Source organism: Caretta caretta, chromosome 1 (genome assembly GCF_965140235.1).
Source record: "Caretta caretta isolate rCarCar2 chromosome 1, rCarCar1.hap1, whole genome shotgun sequence".
Lineage (NCBI taxonomy): Eukaryota > Metazoa > Chordata > Testudines > Cheloniidae > Caretta > Caretta caretta.
This window is the reverse complement of record NC_134206.1, coordinates 268,709,979-268,728,786: the sequence shown is the minus strand read 5'-3', so window position 1 is coordinate 268,728,786 and position 18,808 is coordinate 268,709,979. Positions and strand designations below refer to the sequence as shown.

At 45.8% G+C, this 18,808-nt stretch overlaps 1 long non-coding RNA gene across 1 annotated transcript; it reads right to left on the bottom strand.

Moving 5' to 3' along the window:
• Positions 1 to 631: 631 nt before the first annotated feature.
• LOC142070749 (uncharacterized) lies at positions 632 to 5,000 on the bottom strand. The gene is made up of 3 exons (XR_012666698.1): positions 4,908 to 5,000; positions 2,880 to 2,932; positions 632 to 1,030 (listed from the first exon to the last, which is right to left on the bottom strand). It is a non-coding gene; the product is annotated as an uncharacterized LOC142070749 (long non-coding RNA).
• Between the last annotated feature and the right edge of the window lie 13,808 nt (positions 5,001 to 18,808).

The window sequence follows — 18,808 nt, the reverse complement described above, 5'->3', positions numbered from 1 at the left end:
TCTTCCGTTTCCGTCCCTTCGTTGTCGACCCGGGAGGCACCGCGCTCTCCTCCAGGGTCAGCTGAAACTCCGGTATGGGGTTCGATAGTCCCTGGTGCCACGCCATGCTGCTTCAGTGCCGGTCGCACACACCGGGCCGGAACCCACAACGTCCTGTAGGGAGAGACACAGCAGCATATCCCCGACCCCAAGTGATTAGAGGTACTGGGCCCAGCCATTGCGGATCAGGCAGCTGATGGTAATAGACACGTGGTCTTTCCAGCACCTCGGATTTATGAAAATGCCGATCCGCGGGGGTCTGCTGATCTGCGTTGAGCGTTAAGTTATTTAAAGTGAACAAAAGGATATGCAATTGTTGCTGAATGTCTCCCAAGGTTCGGAGACGCAGCTCCCCTTGTTTTAATTGTTTGTCAAGCAAGGTTTTTGCACGTTCAACAATGGCTTGGCCCGTGGAGTTATAAGGGATCCCGTGTGTGAGACGGATGTCCCATTGGACACAAAAGGCGGAAAGGGCTGTGGAGCAGTAGGCTGGGGCATTATCTGTTTTTATTTGGCTTGGGCGGCCCATAACAGCAAAACAGGCTAGCAGATGGTGAATAACTTTAGGAGTGGCTTCCCCACGCTGTGGGGTTGCCCAGAGGAATCCCGAATAGGTATCAATGGAAACATGTAAAAATGAATAGGGGCGGAATTGTGGCACATGAGTAACATCCATTTGCCACAGCTGATTTGCTGCGGTACCTCGGGGGTTAACGGCATAAGAGAAAGTAGGAGCAGCAGCAGCACAGTGGGGGCAGGAACGAACAATGGAACGTGCATGATCAGCAGGAATGTGAAACTGGCGGGCTAAAACAGAGGCAGACTGATGAAAAAAGGCATGGCTTTCAATGGGGTCAGAAAAAAGAGAATTTACCTCACCACGTAACGCGCGATCGGCGCGCGCATTGCCTTCAGTGAGTAGCCCAGGCAGAGGGGTATGACTGCGAATATGAGCAACAAAGTACGGGAAATTACGAGTGGTGATGAGATACTGTAAAGAAAAAAACAGGCGAAGGAGGTCTGCATCGACCTGAGGGGTAATGAGGGCTAGGGGTAAATGATCAATTACTTGATAAACATAATGGGTGTCCACAATCAAATTAAAGGGACAATCAACAAAAAGTTGGAAGGCCAAAACAACAGCAGCCAATTCTGAGCGCTGCGCAGAACGCTGAGGCAGCGTAAAGCGAGAATGCCAACGAGGGGGGTCACCTAATTGATAGGTGACAACACTGCGACGTGGAGAGCCATCAGTAAAAAGAGTGACGGCTGAAACAATGGGTTGAGAGCGACTAAGACGATGGACAACCAGGGGCACCTGTTGGGTAATTACCAATCGGGGATCTTTAGGGGGATTATAAGAGATCTCTCCCATATAATCACAAAGAACAACCTGCCAGGCCAAGGAGGTGTGGCACAAAGAGTCAAATTCAGTACGGGACAAGGGGAGCACAATGGCAACTAAATCAGTGCCAGTAAGTTGTATTGCACGGTGGCGGGCTTTACGAACAAGATCAGATAGGGCATCTAAATACGGGTAAATATTTCGAGGGGGGGTGGATGAAAGGTACAGCCACTCTATAATAGAGACGGCTGTGTCTGTACGGGGTACAAACAGAGCCGCAGTTGGCGTATGAGGGGTGGCAAGAAGAACCAATCGTAAGGGATGGACCTCTGGGAGTCTGTCCACAAACTGCTGACTCAATGCTGCATTGATTTGTCGAATGCAGGCAGTATGCTTTTCAGTGATGGCAATAACCGCACCCGGTGCCCGGGCTCCATGCAGGAGCTCGAACAACGGCTGCAGCATTGAAGTGGGGAGACGAAAGTAGGGCCGAATCCAATTTAAATGACCCAAAACTTGTTGTAATTTAACAAGGGTTAGGGGTTGAGGTAGAATTAATTCCGGACAAACCGGAGCAGCATAGGTTTGTAAAATCTTATGTCCGAGGTAGTGATAGGGATAAGAGCGTTGGATTTTTTCTGGTGCCACTAATAGGCCATTTTAGCCGAGAATCTCGGACAGAGATTCAAGTTGTTCTGCCGTAACCTGGGGACCACTAAGCAAAATGTCATCCATATAATGGTAGACCTTTAGTGTGGGGTACCGGGCACGAAAAGGGGCAAGGGCCCGATCCACAAAGAGCTGACACAAGGTCGGACTATTTTGCATTCCTTGGGGCAAGACTTTCCATTGATACCTATGAGAGGGTTGCTGATTATTATATTGTTTCACCGTAAACGCGAATTTTTCGCGGTCTTGTGGGCAAAGGGGAATAGTGAAAAAACAATCCTTTAAATCTAACACACAAAGCTGATCGGTTTGAGGAATTAAATTCGGGTTCGGTAAGCCAAATTGTAAGGGGCCCATGGGTTGGATGCGTTTATTTATTTCCCTTAGATCATGTAACAGCCGCCAAGCACCCGATTTTTTCTTAATAACGAACACCGGGGTGTTCCAGGGACTAGTGGAGCTCTCCAGTCGCCGTGCTTGCAAATGCTGTTGCACAAGCAAATGAAGCGCTTTCAGCTTTTCTAGAGGGAGGGGCCACTGGTCAATCCATACGGGCTCTAAGGATTGCCACACCAAGGGTAATGCTGAAGGCAAGGTGGGTGCGGGAGGGTTTTGGGCCATTAGATATTAATATCGAGGGTGGTGTCCAGCTTTGTAAGCAAGTCACGGCCCCAAATATTGAGGTGGACAGGGAGCACAAAAGGACGGATTGTAGCAAGGGCACGGCCTCCCGGTTTAGAGACCATGACCCAAGACAAACTTTGGCGCCAGGTTTACTACCCCCAATCCCCCACAACTCCTTAGAAGGAACTGTTGGCCAACTGACCGGCCACTCCAGATCACGAATCACCGTAACGTCAGCTCCAGTGTCCACCAGCCCTGTAAAGGGAACATCATTTAAGAGAAGTGTTAACTGAGGTTTCGAGGGGCGGACCGACATTGTTAGAGCAACAAGTGGAGAGGACGTGTTGTGAGATGGTGACTGAGCCAGCGTCGATCCAAAGCCGCCTCCGCCCCGGTCTCAATCCTCCGCAGCTGGCAACTGATGGGGGACTAAAATCAATTGTGCAATTGACCGTCCACACGGGAGCGACTGTGGAAGATGAGTCCACACCTGAACCTTAACAATGCCTGTGTAGTCAGCATCAATGACCTCTGGAATGACAAAAAAGCCCTGTTTCCCAGCATGTGAGCGAGGGAGAACGAGACCTACAAAGCCGGCAGGGAGAGGTCCCGTCACCTGTGTAGGTATAGCACAGACCTGCCCTGGCAGCCAAAAGTCAGTGTCCTCCTGCATGATCAAATCAAGCCCTGCACTTCCAGCAGTCGCCGTCCTCATAGAGTCTATGGATTTTAAGGCAGAGGAGCGGTTGTCTGAGTGGGAAACACCCCCGTTTGGCCCTGGGTTCGGGGGGGACCCGTCGCGTGGTTTCCCGACCCGCTACGACACTAATTAGCCCAGTGATAACCTTTCCCACACTTGGGGCACTTCTTGGAGGGTCGGGCTGGTGCCTTAGATGAGCGGCACTCCCGCTGAAAATGACCCTCCTTACCACAGCGGTAACAATGCTTCCCCTCCTTCCCGGTTTTTCTCAGGGCGGCAGCCAGAACTCCAGCCTTATGGGCTTGTGTGCCGATGTTCTGGCACACCCGCAGCATGTCTGAGAGCTCTAAAATACCAGAGGCTTGCGCTGCCTGGAGAGCACGGCGGCAATCCTCATTTGCATTTTCAACTGCCAATTTTAACAGGAGCTCGTGAGCTGCCTCAGTGTTATCCACCTGTCGGAGGATAGCCTCATGCAATCTGTTGGTAAAATCCAAAAAGGACTCTGAGGCACCCTGACGGATACTGACAAAGCTTTTGGTAGGCTTGCCTGAATCCGGGACCTTCTTGAAAGCATGCTGGGCACAGGTGGAAATAATGGGGAAGACGGCCTGAGGGAGTTGAGACTGCATCTCAATAGTAGCAAACGGGCCCTCCCCTGCCAAATGCTCATAAATGATACCGTGCTCTCTATGTACCTGAGCTTGGCGTTCTGCCATCTGCCGATACTCACTAACACAAATAACATACTGACTGGGTGATAACATCATGCGCAGCAGCGTTTTCCAATCCTCAGGGATTAGGGAGTACCCAGTACCTATCCCCTCAATGAGACCACGCACAAAGGTGCTAGTCAGGCCAAACTCACGAATTGCTTTCTTTACCTCTCTAACCACCGAGTATGGCAAAGTGGTCCAGGTGCCCACGGGGTTGCCCTGGTCATCATTCTGCCAGGTCACCGGGCAAACTGAGACCAGATCAGCCAGCTCCTCCACTGTAAGATCTGAGCGAGTCTTCGCTGCATGGACCATTCGTTGCACCAGCGAAAGCCCCTGAGCAGACGCGGATGACCCTCCGGGGGGCCCCACAGGGGGAGGGTGATCACACACCGGCTCCGGTGGGGAAGGCCAGGGAGGCGGTGGTAATAGAGGCCCTGGGGGCGAAGCAGGGGGAGGGATGGTTGCAGGAGCGGACGGGGGTGGCGAGATCACCAACCTCGCGAGGGAGGGTCTGTCCGAGGCGACACACTGTATCGCGTCGCGGCAGAGGTGCCAGGCATGTAAAGCCTGCACAGGCGCCCGAGGCTCCTCGTGCAATGTCTGGCCCAACCGCTCCCAGTCCGCTAAGTTAAGGGTTCCAGCTTCAGGGTACCACGGGCACTGGGCACTCACCTCCTGTAGCAGGAGAGTGAGCTCTCTAGTGGGACAGTCATGCTGAGCCTTACGCAACAAATACTGTAGCTCACTGCGGTGTTGCACTTGCAAAGCAGAGAGGGAGCTTCCCATACTTACCACAATGAAAAATACTCACCAGGATCCGCGAAGCGGATGAGTGACGCGTCTGAAACCCTTGCCGGGCGAGGTGAGTGCTGAGGGCCCCACGTTTGGGTGCCAGTTGTGGCGGTTCAATACAAGACAGGACACAGCTTTAGGCAAGCAAGCAGGCTGGTCTGCTGATGGGATCGCTCCTGTCAGCTTTTCCACCTCTTTTATTTCTCTCCCCCCTGCGCATCACATACCCCAACCGACCGCAAAAGGCATCAACAAAGGAAATAATATGACTTTGATTAATATTCCTATTTACTAGCCTCTATCTACTACAATCTTTATTCTCAGGCCTTGAGCTTCGGCCGAGGAAGCTTCCCACGGCTGATGTCCTTATATTGACTTCCCAGATGGTCCATGTTTTCATGGTCCATGTCCTTGGATAGAACAGAGCAATGTGTGCATTGCTCCTACACAACAGTCAGGGTGTGCCCTGACTGTTTCCAGGTGCATGAACGCTACATGAACCCTTCACTCCCTAGTCATCTGTCCAAATTTTCACTTCTTGTAAGCTACCTTTTTGAGTTTAAGCTCACCAAAGATTTCACTGTTAAGCCAAGCTGGTCACCTGCCATATTTGCTATTGTTTCTGCACATCAGGATGGTTTGTTCCTGAGCCCTCAATAAGACTTCTTTAAAATATAGCCAACTCTCCTGGACTCCTTGCCCCCTTGTATTAGCCTCCCGGGGATCCTGCCCATCAGTTCCCTAAGGGAGTCTAAGTCTGCTTTTCTGAAGTCAAGGGTCTGTATTTTGCTACTCTCCTTTCTTCCTTTCATCAGGATCTTGAACTTAATCATCTCAAGGTCACTGCTGCCTAGGTTGCCACCCACTTCTACTTCCCCTACCAATTCTTCCCTGTTTGTGAGCAGCAGGTCGAGAAGAGCTCTGCCCCTAGTTGGTTCCCCCAGCACTTGTACCAGGAAGTTGTCCCTGACACTCCAAAAACTTTCTGGATTGTCTGTGCATTGCTGTATTGCTCTCCCAGCAGATGTCAGGGTGATTGAAGTCCCCCATTAGAGCCAGGCCCTCTGATCTGGAAACTTCAGGTGACTCCAAGGATCCTTTTTGAGTGGTAACAGCTAATTTAGAACCCATCATTTTGTTCTTGGATTATTTTTCCAATGTGCATTATTTTGCACATATCAACACTGAAGTCCATCTGCCATTTTGTCACCCAGTCACACTTTTGTGAGATCCCTTTGTAACTCTTCACAATCAGATTTGGACTTAACTATCTTGAGTAATTGTGTATTATCTGCAAATTTTACCATCTCCTTGCTTACCCCCTTTTCCAGATCATTTATGAATATGTTTAACAGCACAAGTCCCAGTACAGAACCTTGTGGAACCCTGATATTTACTATTCTCCATTGTGAAAACAGACCATGTATTCCTACCCTTTGTTTTTTATCTTTTAACCAGTTACTGATCCTAGAGATGACCCTCTTATTCCTTATGGACTGTTTACTTTGCTTAAGAGCCTTCAGTGAGGGACCTTGTCAAAGGCTTTCTGAAAATTCAAGTACACTATATCAACTGAATCACCTGGATCTATATGTTTGTTGACACCTTCAGAGAATTCTAATAGATTGGTGAAAAATGATTTACTTTTACAAAAGCCATGTTGACTCTTTCCCAACATGTTGTGGTCATCTAGGTGTCTGATAAATTTTGTTCTTTACTATAGTTTCAGCCAATTTGGTATTGAAGTTAGGCTTACTGGACTGTAATTACCAGGATCGCTTCTAGAGCATTTTTTAAAATCTGTGTTACATTAGCTATCCTCCAGTCATCTTGTACTGAGGTTGATTTAAGCGATAGGTTACATGCCACAGTTAGCAATTCTGCAATTTCATATTTGAGTTCCTTCAGTTCTTGGGTGAATACCATCTGAGTTCTTGGGTGAATACCATCTGAGTTCTTGGGTGAATACCATCTGAATTCTTATTACTGTTTGATTTATCAGTTTATTCCAAAACCTTCTCTAACACCTCAATCTAGGACAATTCCTTGGATTTGTCCCCTACAAAGAATTGTTCATGTGTGGGGATCTCCCCCACATCCTCTGCAGTAAAGACTGACACAAAGACTGATCCTCTGTAGTGAAGACCAATTTAGCTTCACTGCAAAGGCCTTGTCTTCCTTGATTGTGCCTTTAGCACCCTAATTGTCCAGTGGCGCCACTAACTGTTTATCAGGCTTCCTAATTTTGATGTACTTTAAAAGTTTTTTGCTATTAGTTTCTCTGTCTTTAGCTAGTTGCTCTTCAAATTATTTTTTGGACTGCCTCATATTTTTCACTTGACATGCCAGAGCTTATGTGTCTATTTTCCTCACTACGATTTTACTTCCAATTTTTAAAGGTTGCCTTTTTGCCTCTAACCAACTCTTTTACTCTGTTGTTAATCCATGGCAGCATTTTTTGGTTCTCTTCCTGTGGGTTTTTTTTTTATTTGGGGTATACATTTAGTGTGAGCCTCTCTCATGGTGTTTTTAAATAGTCTCAATGCAGTTTTCAGGCATTTCACCCTTCCTTTTAATTTCCATTTAACTAGCTTCTTAATTTTGGGGTTGTCAGGGTTCCCTCCCCACTCTGAACTCTAGGGTATAGATGTGGGGACCTGCATGAAAGACCCCCTAAGCTTATTTTTACCAGCTTAGGTTAAAAACTTTCCCAAGGCACAAATTTCGTCTTGTCCTTGAACAGTATGCTGCCACCACCAAGTGATTTAGACAAAGAACAGGGAAAGGACCACTTGGAGTTCCTATTTCCCCAAAATATCCCCCCAAGCCCTTACACCCCCTTTCCCAGGGAGGCTTGAGAATCAACAAGATGAGCACAAACCAGCCTTGGATTTTTAAGACCCAAAAAACCCAATCAGATTCTTAAAAAACAGAACTTTATTACAAGAACAAAAAAAGATAAGAGACCAACTCTGTAAGGTCAGAATGGAAGATAATCTTACAGGCAGTCAGATTCAAAATATAGAGAATCCCTCTAGCCAAACCTTAAGTTACAAAAAGACACAAAAACAGGAATACACATTTCCTCCAGCACAGCGAATTTCACAAGCCAAAACAAAGAAAACCTAACGCATTTTCTAGCTAGATTATTTACTATCTTTACAGGAGTTGGAGGGCTTGCATCCTTGATCTGTTCCCGGCAAAGGTATCACATAGACAGACAAAAGCCTTTCTCCCCCGCCCCCCCCCCCCATTGGTCATTTTGGGTCAGGTTACAGCCAGGTTACCTGAGCTTCTTAACCCTTTACAGGTAAAAGGACTTTGCCTCTGGCCAGGAGGCATTTTATAGCACTGTATACAGAAAGGTGATTACCCTTCCCTTTATTTTTATGACAGGGGTAGTTCCCCTTTTTGAAGTTAAATGGTGGGTTTCTTTGACATTTTCCCCCTACAAAGGTGTTAAATTTAAATACATTATCGTTCCTATTACCAAGCAGTTCAGCTATAGTCACCTCCTGGATCAGATCCTGTGTTCCATTTAGGACTAGGTCAAGAATTGTCTCTCCCCTTGGGGATTCCAGGACAAGCTGTTCCAAGAAGCAGTGATTTGTAGTGTCGAGAAATTTTATCTCAGCATCCCTTCCTAAGGTGACATATCCCCAGTCAATATGAGTATAGCTGAAATCCCCCATTACTATTGTATTTTCTGTTTTTGTAGACTCTCTAATCTCCCTGAGCATTTCACAGTCACTGTTACCATCCAGATCAGGTGGTCAGAAGTATACTCCTGCTTCTATAATCTTATTGTTCAACTATGGAATTTCTATCCAGAAAGATTCTATGGTACCATTTTATGCATTTAAGATGTTTACTTTATTTGACTCTATATGCTTTCTTTCACATATAGTGCCACTTCCCACAAGCATGATATATTCTGTTATTCCTATATATTTTGTACCCTGGTATTACCGTATCCCATTGATTATCCACATTCTGCCAAGTTTCTGAGATGCCTGTTATACCAATATCCTCATTTAATACCAGGCATTCTAATTCACACATCTGAGTATTTAGACTTCTAGGAAAATTAGGGTAGGATGCTGTGTCAGTAATGTAGGTCAAAATCACGAGGCATTCCTTACCATTTTTAAAAAAAGGGGCCTCTTCTACAATGTTAATTAAAAATTAAATGGTTAATATATTTACAACATACAACATATAAAATGCTCTGACAGTGTTTAGTATTATTATTCTACTGATGCAAGTCCCTTTAACTTAGACGGGAGTTTATATTTCTTCATCCACCAGAGAGAAGAGCCATATATGCACTAACCAGTAACAGATACTTCTGTTCAGAAGCACCTCTAGAGTTCCTTGCATTTAAATCACAAAACTCCCATCCAAAGTAATGTCTTAAAGTACTAAACAACTTTATTATTCTTTGGTTTGTGCCATTAGTAGAGTTACCGATAACGGAAACTGGCTACTGCAAGAATGCCCTGCTGAATTCACAGTAGAGCATGTGGAATTGAATTGTATAGAAATAAATGCCAACTACTTAACGTCTCACTGAATTATATATGTTAGAAGGCTGTTTAATAAGGAGGAAAACACTTAAGACAGATTCCATTGAATTTACCACAAAAAGATTGCAGGAGATGGTAACACTTCACAGAAAAGTTAAATTATTGTTTCTCAAATCTTTATAAAACCAAGCTCTTACACATTACACATTTTGGAAAATTTCAACCAAAACAGTTCAGCCCTTTTCAAAAATGAGGCTGCAGAGAGGTGGACTGGCCCTTCCCAGACACAGAGGAAGAGGGTGGCTCCCTCGTGGGAGCCCTACCCCTAGCTCTGCCCCCCGGAAGCCAAGGGGCGGGACCAGAAGTATAAAGGCAGGACCCAGAAGCTCAGTAGGAGCCCAGCCACTGGAGGGGCAGGTAAGGGCAGGGGAGAAACTGGCCAGAGGAGGGTGCTTCTAAGCTGGATGAGCTAATTCCTGAACTGACCAGCAGGAGGCACCGTGCCCCACCCTGCTACAGAGGCTAAGGAACAAATGTTTTATTGCCCATGTTAGAAAATTCTGATAACCTGCTTTGAAGCAAGGACTTGAAAAGAGATGAGGAGGTGGCCTTTGTGTCGGGTATGTGTCTTTTGCCATCATCATCATCATGCTCCATAGAGATTTCTTAGATTTTAGTAGCTAAAGTCCCCAAAGATTCCATCTACACTGGGCGTGCTGCCACCCACAGTTGAATAGGACTTTCCCTGCAATAGCAATTCTGGGCTACCACAGGCCATGTCGGATCCAGGTCTGAGAGCAGGGAGCAAGGAGACTGTCCCCACTATTGAATCCAGACAGCATGGAGGAGGAAGCCTCCTGCTTAAAGTGTAGAGGGGACATGAGTCAGACCTGTGGGGAGGAGGGCAGGGAAGCAGATAGGGACAAGCAGACTGCGGGAGGGAACCTGCAACTGGAGGCTGGCAGAGGGAAACTGGGACTGAGTGTAGGGGAAAAACTGGAACCGACTGTCTAAGGACACTGGGCCTGGAAGCAAGTGTGGAGCAAGGGGAAGGAGGTCGGTGGGGAGAGAGGCAGATCTAATAAGGACCTGGGGTGTGGGGAGAGACGTGAGAATGTCTGGGTAGAGAGACTGGGACACAGAGCTGAGGGGACACAGATTGGACAAGGAGCCCTGGAAGGAATATTGGGACTGAGAGTCAGTGGGGACAGGGAGTGTGGCTGGGGCAGAGCATGACTGCAAGCCAAGATGGGAGAGAGAACCAAACTGGATAATCAGATGAGGGGTGGGGAGCAGCTGCCTGTCATAGGAAAGAAGACTGAGACCTGGGTGGTTGGGGGGAGCTGGAAATGGCTGGGCAATGAGATTGGGGCTGGTAGTGGGGGGGACTGGGATGAGTACTCCAAAGAGGTGGGGCAAGGAAACTGGGACTAGAATGAGAAGCCTAAAGAGTGGAGACTGGAACAGGGAGCCTCGGGTGGCGAAAAGACAGGACTGGGACAGAGGCAGATGGGAGGAGACAGGGCAGTAGGGGGTCAAACTTGAGGGAAATGGGCAGAAGAGTCTGTGCCCACTATAGCACTCTCCTTTCCAGGGCCTAAAATGGAACCCAGGATTCCTGAGCCGCATTCCTCTTTTGTTAGCATGTATCTGTGAAACCCACTGGAAAGTCTCCCATCCCCCTCTAGGGCAGGTCAGCGTAAAGGATGACAATGTATTATTGCTATCAGTTACTCCATTAGCCCAAATGGCAGAGGTCTGTGTGACAGAGCGAAAAAGTCCAACCCTGCTGATGAACGATGCCAGTGTCAAGATGCCTTGTGATGGAATTTCAGGTTTTTCTGTTTGCTTTTTTAAAAACATAGAAAATTACGCACAGAAAGCTTTTCAAAAAATTATAATGAAGGTTGCAAAATCAATCATCTGGGAGTTAGGAAATGTCAGAATTAAGGTTTCCTATACGAACTTAGTTCTTATGCGACAACCTTTAGTTCCATGGTCACATCCCATTTTTTCCACAGGACCCTGACCTCTTTCAGTACACAGGGTGGCCCTGCTTTCAGGGCGAATCAGGACTGTGCAGTGAAGGAGACTGTTGTCTGTGAGACACCTGCCCCATTTGTTACAGAAGTGGGAGGCGATGTGGTGAATGAGGCAAGAGTTTGCAGGAAGAGAATGGACAGTCTCATGCTTAAGGGAGGTGAATGCTGCCTGGGAGAATGAGACTCTATCCCATCCTCTGCCACAGAGTTTCTCTGAGAAAGTCTACACTACAAACTTAAGTTGACCTATGTGAGGTCGCTTTACAGTCATCACAGTAATTACTGTCCACACTGCCCTCCTTCTGTTGGTGGTGCGAGTCCTCACCAGGAGCATTTTCACCAACTGAAGAGGGGCTGTGGGGGAGGCTGAGAGCCAATCACGGAGCCGTGAAATTGACAAGAATGACAGCCAATAGCCGATATAAGTAGCACAGTGTCTACACAGACACTGCGTCACCCTAACTACACTGACATATGCCCTACACCTCTTGTGGAGGTGGAGTTATTATGTCGGTGTAGCAGAGCACTTACATCAGCAGGAGCAAGTCTGCAGCGTTCACACTGACATAATTAGGTCAACGTAAGTTACCTTACATTGATCTAACTCTGTAGCATAGATATACTATCTGATGCAAAGAAAGGCACTTAAACCAAACTTTTCAAAAGTGGTCATTAATTGTGGGTTGCTCATTTGTGGTACCTGACTTGAGATCCTGGGGTCTGGTTTGCAGAGGCACATGTAACCTTAATTACATAGGTTGGCTTTGGCCTGATTCTAGAAAATATTCTTGTGTTATTACTCTTACAAAGAAGAAAAGAACTAAAGGATACTACTCGACCTGTTAATGCAAACAGTATAGCTCATGATCACCAGTGCTTTGAGCAAAGTAAGGGATTAACAAGAGTGCATATTAGCATCTTCAGCCTACTTCCAAAGCTAGACAAGTTACGTGCCTCGGCATATACTTACCAACCTGATTATCATACCAATCTCAAAAACTTGGTCACACATTAAATTGCTTGAGCTTGCATTAATATCCTTGGCTATACTGTTTCTCATATCAGTAGGTTAAAAGTTCATAGCTCTCTGTTTCAAATAAATTTAAGATCACCCTATTGATCTCTTTCAGACTAATGTTAAAGGTATGGTGATTGAAACTCATTTACATGTTGTTAAAACCATCTTGGTAGGCTATGTTTCCAGTCCTCTTAAGAACTTTTTATACTCAGGTGATGTCTTTGGTGACATGGAAAATTCTTTTCAGAAAAATCTCTCTCTTGTCTGGTGATTGATGTGGTTCTGCTGAATTAGGATCGTGAAGACATAGCGAGGCTGTACAGCGGAATTCTTCATTTCCCATGCACCACAAAGCTATGCTCCAAGATTGTTATTCTGCAGAAGCATGGAGGGAAGCAGCCTGGACAATGGGTTCTAGTATAACCAGTGGTTTTGTGAACTATGTGGCTCCACTAGACAAAAACCTCATGTAGGAGGCAAGTAGTTCTCTGTAGTCAATGCTACAGCTTCTACATTGTGTCTATGAAGGTGTTCCACAGACTGGGGGTCGGGAGGGGGAAGGATCTGTCCTCCAGTTATGTAACCTGTCCAAAATCCAAGTGAATGTGCTTTATGGGGGTGACAAGTTTCTTGCCTTTGGTAATCACAAGCAAGAAACATTTATACCAGGCGCTGTCCATATTAGCTAGCTTTAAAGGATATTAATGAACTTAAAAACCAGGTACCTACATTATATTTAGGGCAGATGATGAGGACATCCTGTGCAAGCCTACAAAAGTAAAATCAACATGAGAAATCATAACTTAATCTGCTGGATGGGATTAATAGAACTGAGAGAATGGTCACATTTGGAAAATAGTTTGGTTATTTCAACATTCTCTAGCCTGGTGGAGAAAAAAAATATGGTCAGAAAAGGAACAAAAGAAAAATCCAAAGTAATTCTTTTAGATACTTATATGACTAAATGTTTCCAACTGGCTTGGACAAGGTAAGATCATTAGAGGCAACAGCACTTAAATCTTGTTCCTAATATCAGTCAACCTGAACTTTTTTCATGAAGAATTCCTAAATCTTTAAGTAGGCACCTGCCTTCCATGGTAATGGACTGCATTGCATTTGGATCATTAATGAAACTGTACAGCTGTACACTTTGAGAGATATTGACTGGAACCAGTATGGCTGGACTAGTTCACCAAAAGATTGTTAATATTATTGACCCCGCACTGAAATCAAAGTAAGTTTATTTCAGTATACTTAGTCCTAATACTGCCTCAGTTATTGGAAGGAGAATAAATCCTAACACTGAAGTTTTGGTCAGGAATTTAAAATTTATTTGGTAAACATCATTCAGGATTTATCCCCCAAATGAGTTCCTCCTCCAGTGACTTTCTGATTGACCTGCCTTTCACTATGAATGACATTGTCACTTTTCTAGTTTGACTACTATCTTCAATTACCTAATTCAGTCCATCTATACATGTATTGTATCTGACCACCCATAATTCTTGCCTTCTATTCACAGTGTCTCTGATGAGTTTAGGTTTGCACATTCCTGCCTGTAAACTGGATAAAGGTTTTAGGATTGACTATCTAAAACCTAAATAACTTAGGTTAGCTGCCTGATCTATTGCCTGACATATGTCTTATTGATTGATTAAAAAGGACATTGGCAAATAGTTTAGATGCAAATTTGGGTATTCTTTTCATGGGTTTACAAATCCTCGTGTGAATTTAAATTACATTTTAAATGATACATTAAAAAAAGTTAATTAGATAACAAAATTAAGCCCTTAAAGTTAGAAAATGCCAGATTTTACAGTTGTACATACAACTTTAATGCATCCCCTTTTGTGTTCATCCTTTGAGCTAAATGAGGCAGGGGTCCTGTATTAAAAAATTGTATGTGATCATGTAATTAAAGCTTCTGGCAATATTTACACACTCAGCAAAATAGATAGAGGACAAATAGATACTTAGGTATTTGGTTACTGTGACAAAGTCTGTCAGGCCTCTCTGTGGCCCCTGCTGGAGGCATCAGCACCCTGACACTTCCCACCCAAGGAAATCCACTCATAACAGACAACAAACAAAACAGCCCTCCAGAGGCCTAGAAGGTCCAGGAGGAACTACTGACCAATCAAGAGCCAACAGGCTAGTTAAGAAGGCTTGCCTGCTTTTGCTCAGGGGCAGGGCTGCGTGAGAATGGGAGAGAGGAAGAGATTCTTAGGGTCTACACTACAAACTTAAGTCGACCTATTTTAGGTCAACTTACAGCCACTGCAATAATTACACTACCCTTCTTCTGTCGGTGGTGCATGTTCTCAACAGGAGCACTTCCACCGACTTAAGAGGGGCACTGTGGGGGGCTGAGACCCCAGGCTCTCAGCTCCTTGCAAAGCTTCCCGCTGGGAGCGCAGCTGCTCCCCAGGCTCTCAGCTCCCCGCTGGGAGCACAGCAGTCTCCCAGGCTCTCGCTCCCTGCTCCCCGTCAGGAGCACAGCACCCCCCAGGGCTCTTGGCTCCCCACTCCTTGACACAAGCTGGGCAGCTGCCCAGGCTCCCAGCGGGGAGCTCAGGGCCGACTCACGGGTGGCTGCCGGGCTTCCCCGGGGGAAGTGGGGAGCCAGGAGCCTCAGTGCAGCCCCAGGAAGTGGGGAGCCCAGGCAGCAGCCTGGCTGGGAGCGGAAAGCTGGGAAATCTCTGACTATACATATTTAACAGACCAGGCATTTCTAACAAATGTTAATATTCAAAAACACTAGACAGGTTTTTTGCATGTGACTGTAGCTTGTATGAATATTGTATAAAAGGTATCTGTGGGAGCTGAGGCTGCTCTGCTCAGGTCTCTTGTGGCACTGTACGTGCTCCTAGCCTTAGACTGCATGGTTTAGCCACCTGCTTGGGGCAGGATAGCCTGGCCCATAAGCCTGGCATCAGTCTTTAAACTAAAGTAGCAGCCCAGGATTTGGTTGTCTGGACCTTTACACAAGTGGGAGAAAAAACAAAGGGAAAAAAAGGCAAGTGCTTAGTTGCAGTATTTGGAGCAGTGATACTGAGACGTCAGTGGTTCAGGAGCCAAATTAGCGATCAGCATTACTCAAAAGAGTCACAGTAGTGTGAATTCATTGTTTCGTTTACTGTAGTGCTATATATTCCATCACTCAGTGTTTTAACATCATGTGCTGCAACGAGCCGCAGGAGACACATTTAGGAGCCACTTGCGGATTGAGAGCCTCAGTCTGAGTATCACTGATTTAGGGTAAGGCCCTGACCTGGCCCTGGGGTTATGGGCTACCACCGAGCCTTGATTGCATGGTTCTAAACCTTGGGGTTTTGCTATGTTCACGTGCTGGAAAGTTTTGTTGCTTGACAGAAGTGAGGTTTGTGAAAGAGCTGGAGTGTGTGGGCTTGAAATCAGTGGGAGTCCCGCCACTGACCTCTTACCGTCTCTTGGATTGGACTCTACAGCTGCATAATAGCCTGGGTGTGACATCAGAAGTTGTCCCAGTAGCTCCCCAATAATCTCTATAGTGGGGTTCAGGCATTCTAGAATGGAGAGAAAGTTGACTAGGAAAATCCTTTGATGCAGATAGTTGGGAGTGTCGACTTGGAGAAAAGAAAGTTACAGCTCAGAGTGTAGATTAGATTTGATTAGAGTAAGAGGATTATTTGTTTCAGAGTAGCAGCCGTGTTAGTTTGTATTCGCAAAAAGAAAAGGAGTCCTTGTGGCACCTTAGAGACTAACCAATTTATTTGAGCATGAGCTTTCGTGAGCTACAGCCCACTTCATCAGATGCATTCAGTGGAATTGTTTGTGTGGCATGCACTGCTTAGCGCCTGCTGGCAGATATTAGTAGATGCAGGAGAGACCCAGTCCCTCCCTCAACCCTATTGGTCAGATGCCCGTAGAGTGCCTCTGTATGTACTGTGACAAGGTTCCTCCTCTACCTTGGTGAGTCTTGTGCTTATTGGCAGATTTGCTCACCTTGGAGATTCATGGCAGCCCTCAGTTTGGCTGTTTTCGTGAACCCATAGTCCAGGTCAACTCCTCCTGTGTCTGACCAGGAGTTGGGAGGATTTGGGGGCAACCCGGGCCCGCCCTCTACTTCGGTTTCCAGCCCAGGGCCCTGTGGAATGCAGCTGTCTAGAGTGCCTCCTGGAACAGCTGTGCGACAGCTACAACTCCCTGGGCTACTTCCCCATGGCCTCCTCCCAACACCTTCTTTATCTTCACCATAGGACCTTCCTCCTGGTGTCTGATAATGCTTGTACACCTCAGTTCTCCAGCAGTACGCCTTCTCACTCTCAGCTCCTAGTGCCTCTTGCTCCCAGCTCCTCACACACACACCACAAACTGAAGTGAGCTCCTTTTTAAAACCCAGGTGCCCTGATTAGCCTGCCTTAATTGATTCTAGCAGATTCTTGATTGGCTGCAGGTGTTCTAATCAGGCTGTATGCCTTAATTGTTTCCAGAAAGTTCCTGGTTGTTCTGGAACCTAACCTGTTACCTTACCCAGGGAAAAGGGACCTACTAAACCTGGGGCTAATATATCTGCCTTCTATCACTCTCCTGTAGCCCCACAAAGTCACGGGACCTCCTGGTCAACTCCTCCTGGCCCTGGCTAAAATGGCCATCTATAAAACCAGGGTGAGGAGGTTGGCCGATGGAGTCTCCTGTGACTGTGGGGACTATTTCCGATCCTCCGTCCATTCACATATCTGAGCAGAGTTCCTCTGGGCAGCGTCCACTGACTCCCTTGATGCCTTTGAGGAGCAGTGGGTACTGTCCAGGGTTCTCTGCTCAGTGTCCCCGTCCAGTTCCCTTCGACCACACTCCTGTCCCTGTTATTTCATTAGTTATCCCCCGTACTTTTTTGGTTTCCAGGTCCTGTGGATGCCCCTCTTAGGCTGTGGGGGGATCCTTTAGCACTTCCCGGATCCCAGTAGGATCACTCTCCTGTAGCCATCTGGCCTGACCCTGTCACAGTACACACCAAAGCTCAGGGACCACAATTGTAAGCATTCTGCCTGGGCGCTGTGCATGAAATAAGGAAGGATGGACCAAATGGCTAGGGTACTAGCCTGGTATTCAGGACATCTGGGTTTGCGTCCCTGATCTGCCACAGACTTTCTGTGTGAACTTTGGCAAGTAATTCTGCCTCTTTGTGCCTCAGTTCCCCATCTGTAAAATGAGATAACAATACTTCCCTACCTCACACAGGTGTTGTGAGGATAAATATATTAAAGATTGTGAGGGACTCAGATACTGTAGTAATAGGGAGCATATAAGTAACTCAGCTAGGTAGTAAAGGGATGAAGAGGCTCTCTATGCCCACTTCCCTATAGCACAGCCATGCAGGATGCACATAAATTTAGTCTTTACTATTCCTCCATTACCTATTCTTAATAGGCATATTATGGCTACGACAATGCGCAATATACACACCTCATAACAAGATTCCTGTCAAAATGCTAATAACATTGATTAATTGACGGCAAAGTTGACACATGAGTAACAAAAGCAGAGACAGAAAGCGTTTAAACACCTAAAATTCAAAAAACATTTTTTAAAATGACTAGACTTCTTCTGATTAATGAAGAGATTATATCAGATTCTCATCTCAGTGACCATACACTAGTCTAAATACAGTATAACAGGTTTGAATTTGAGTTATTTGGGATTGGGGCTGCTACCAGTACTCCAGAACATAGGCTTAATAAATCAGAAAGAAATGAAATTCCCTATTTAGGCAAAGTATTCACAATGAGACAGCACCTTCTTCTGACTGCCCAGGTTATTATTCCATACACACCAAGAATAACACTGTTTACAAGAAGAATTAGAGAAAGCAAGATGTTTGTATTCACATCCAGGCTGACTCTTATAATTTAAAAAGTTGATGAGCTACATCTACATGCTGCTTGTTATTTATCTCACAGTGCATTTGATAATTTATTCATCTCTGGGAGGATTTTATTTGTTAGTTATAATGCATTGGAACTTTATAAGTTGTTATTGTGAGTGGAATTGTATTCTCCTGCTATCTCTCTACCACCATTCCTTTTTTTAGGTTTCCTTGCCATTCTCCAGCTTGTATTTTTGAACACTGGACATGCTTTTTTCTTTTAAAAATTACTCCTGCTAGAGGCTCACTTAATAAGACTGAACATCAGTGATTTTTTTCCCCTTCAGCAGCTCTTTTTCCTTTTGAAGACAGAGTTTTGGGCTAATCACCATGTTCTGGTCATTTGCTACTTCCATCAAAAATGTACTTCATTTATGCTTTTCCCTGCTGCCTCATTGTCTCATCAGAGTTGTAAAGTGTCAGTGTTTG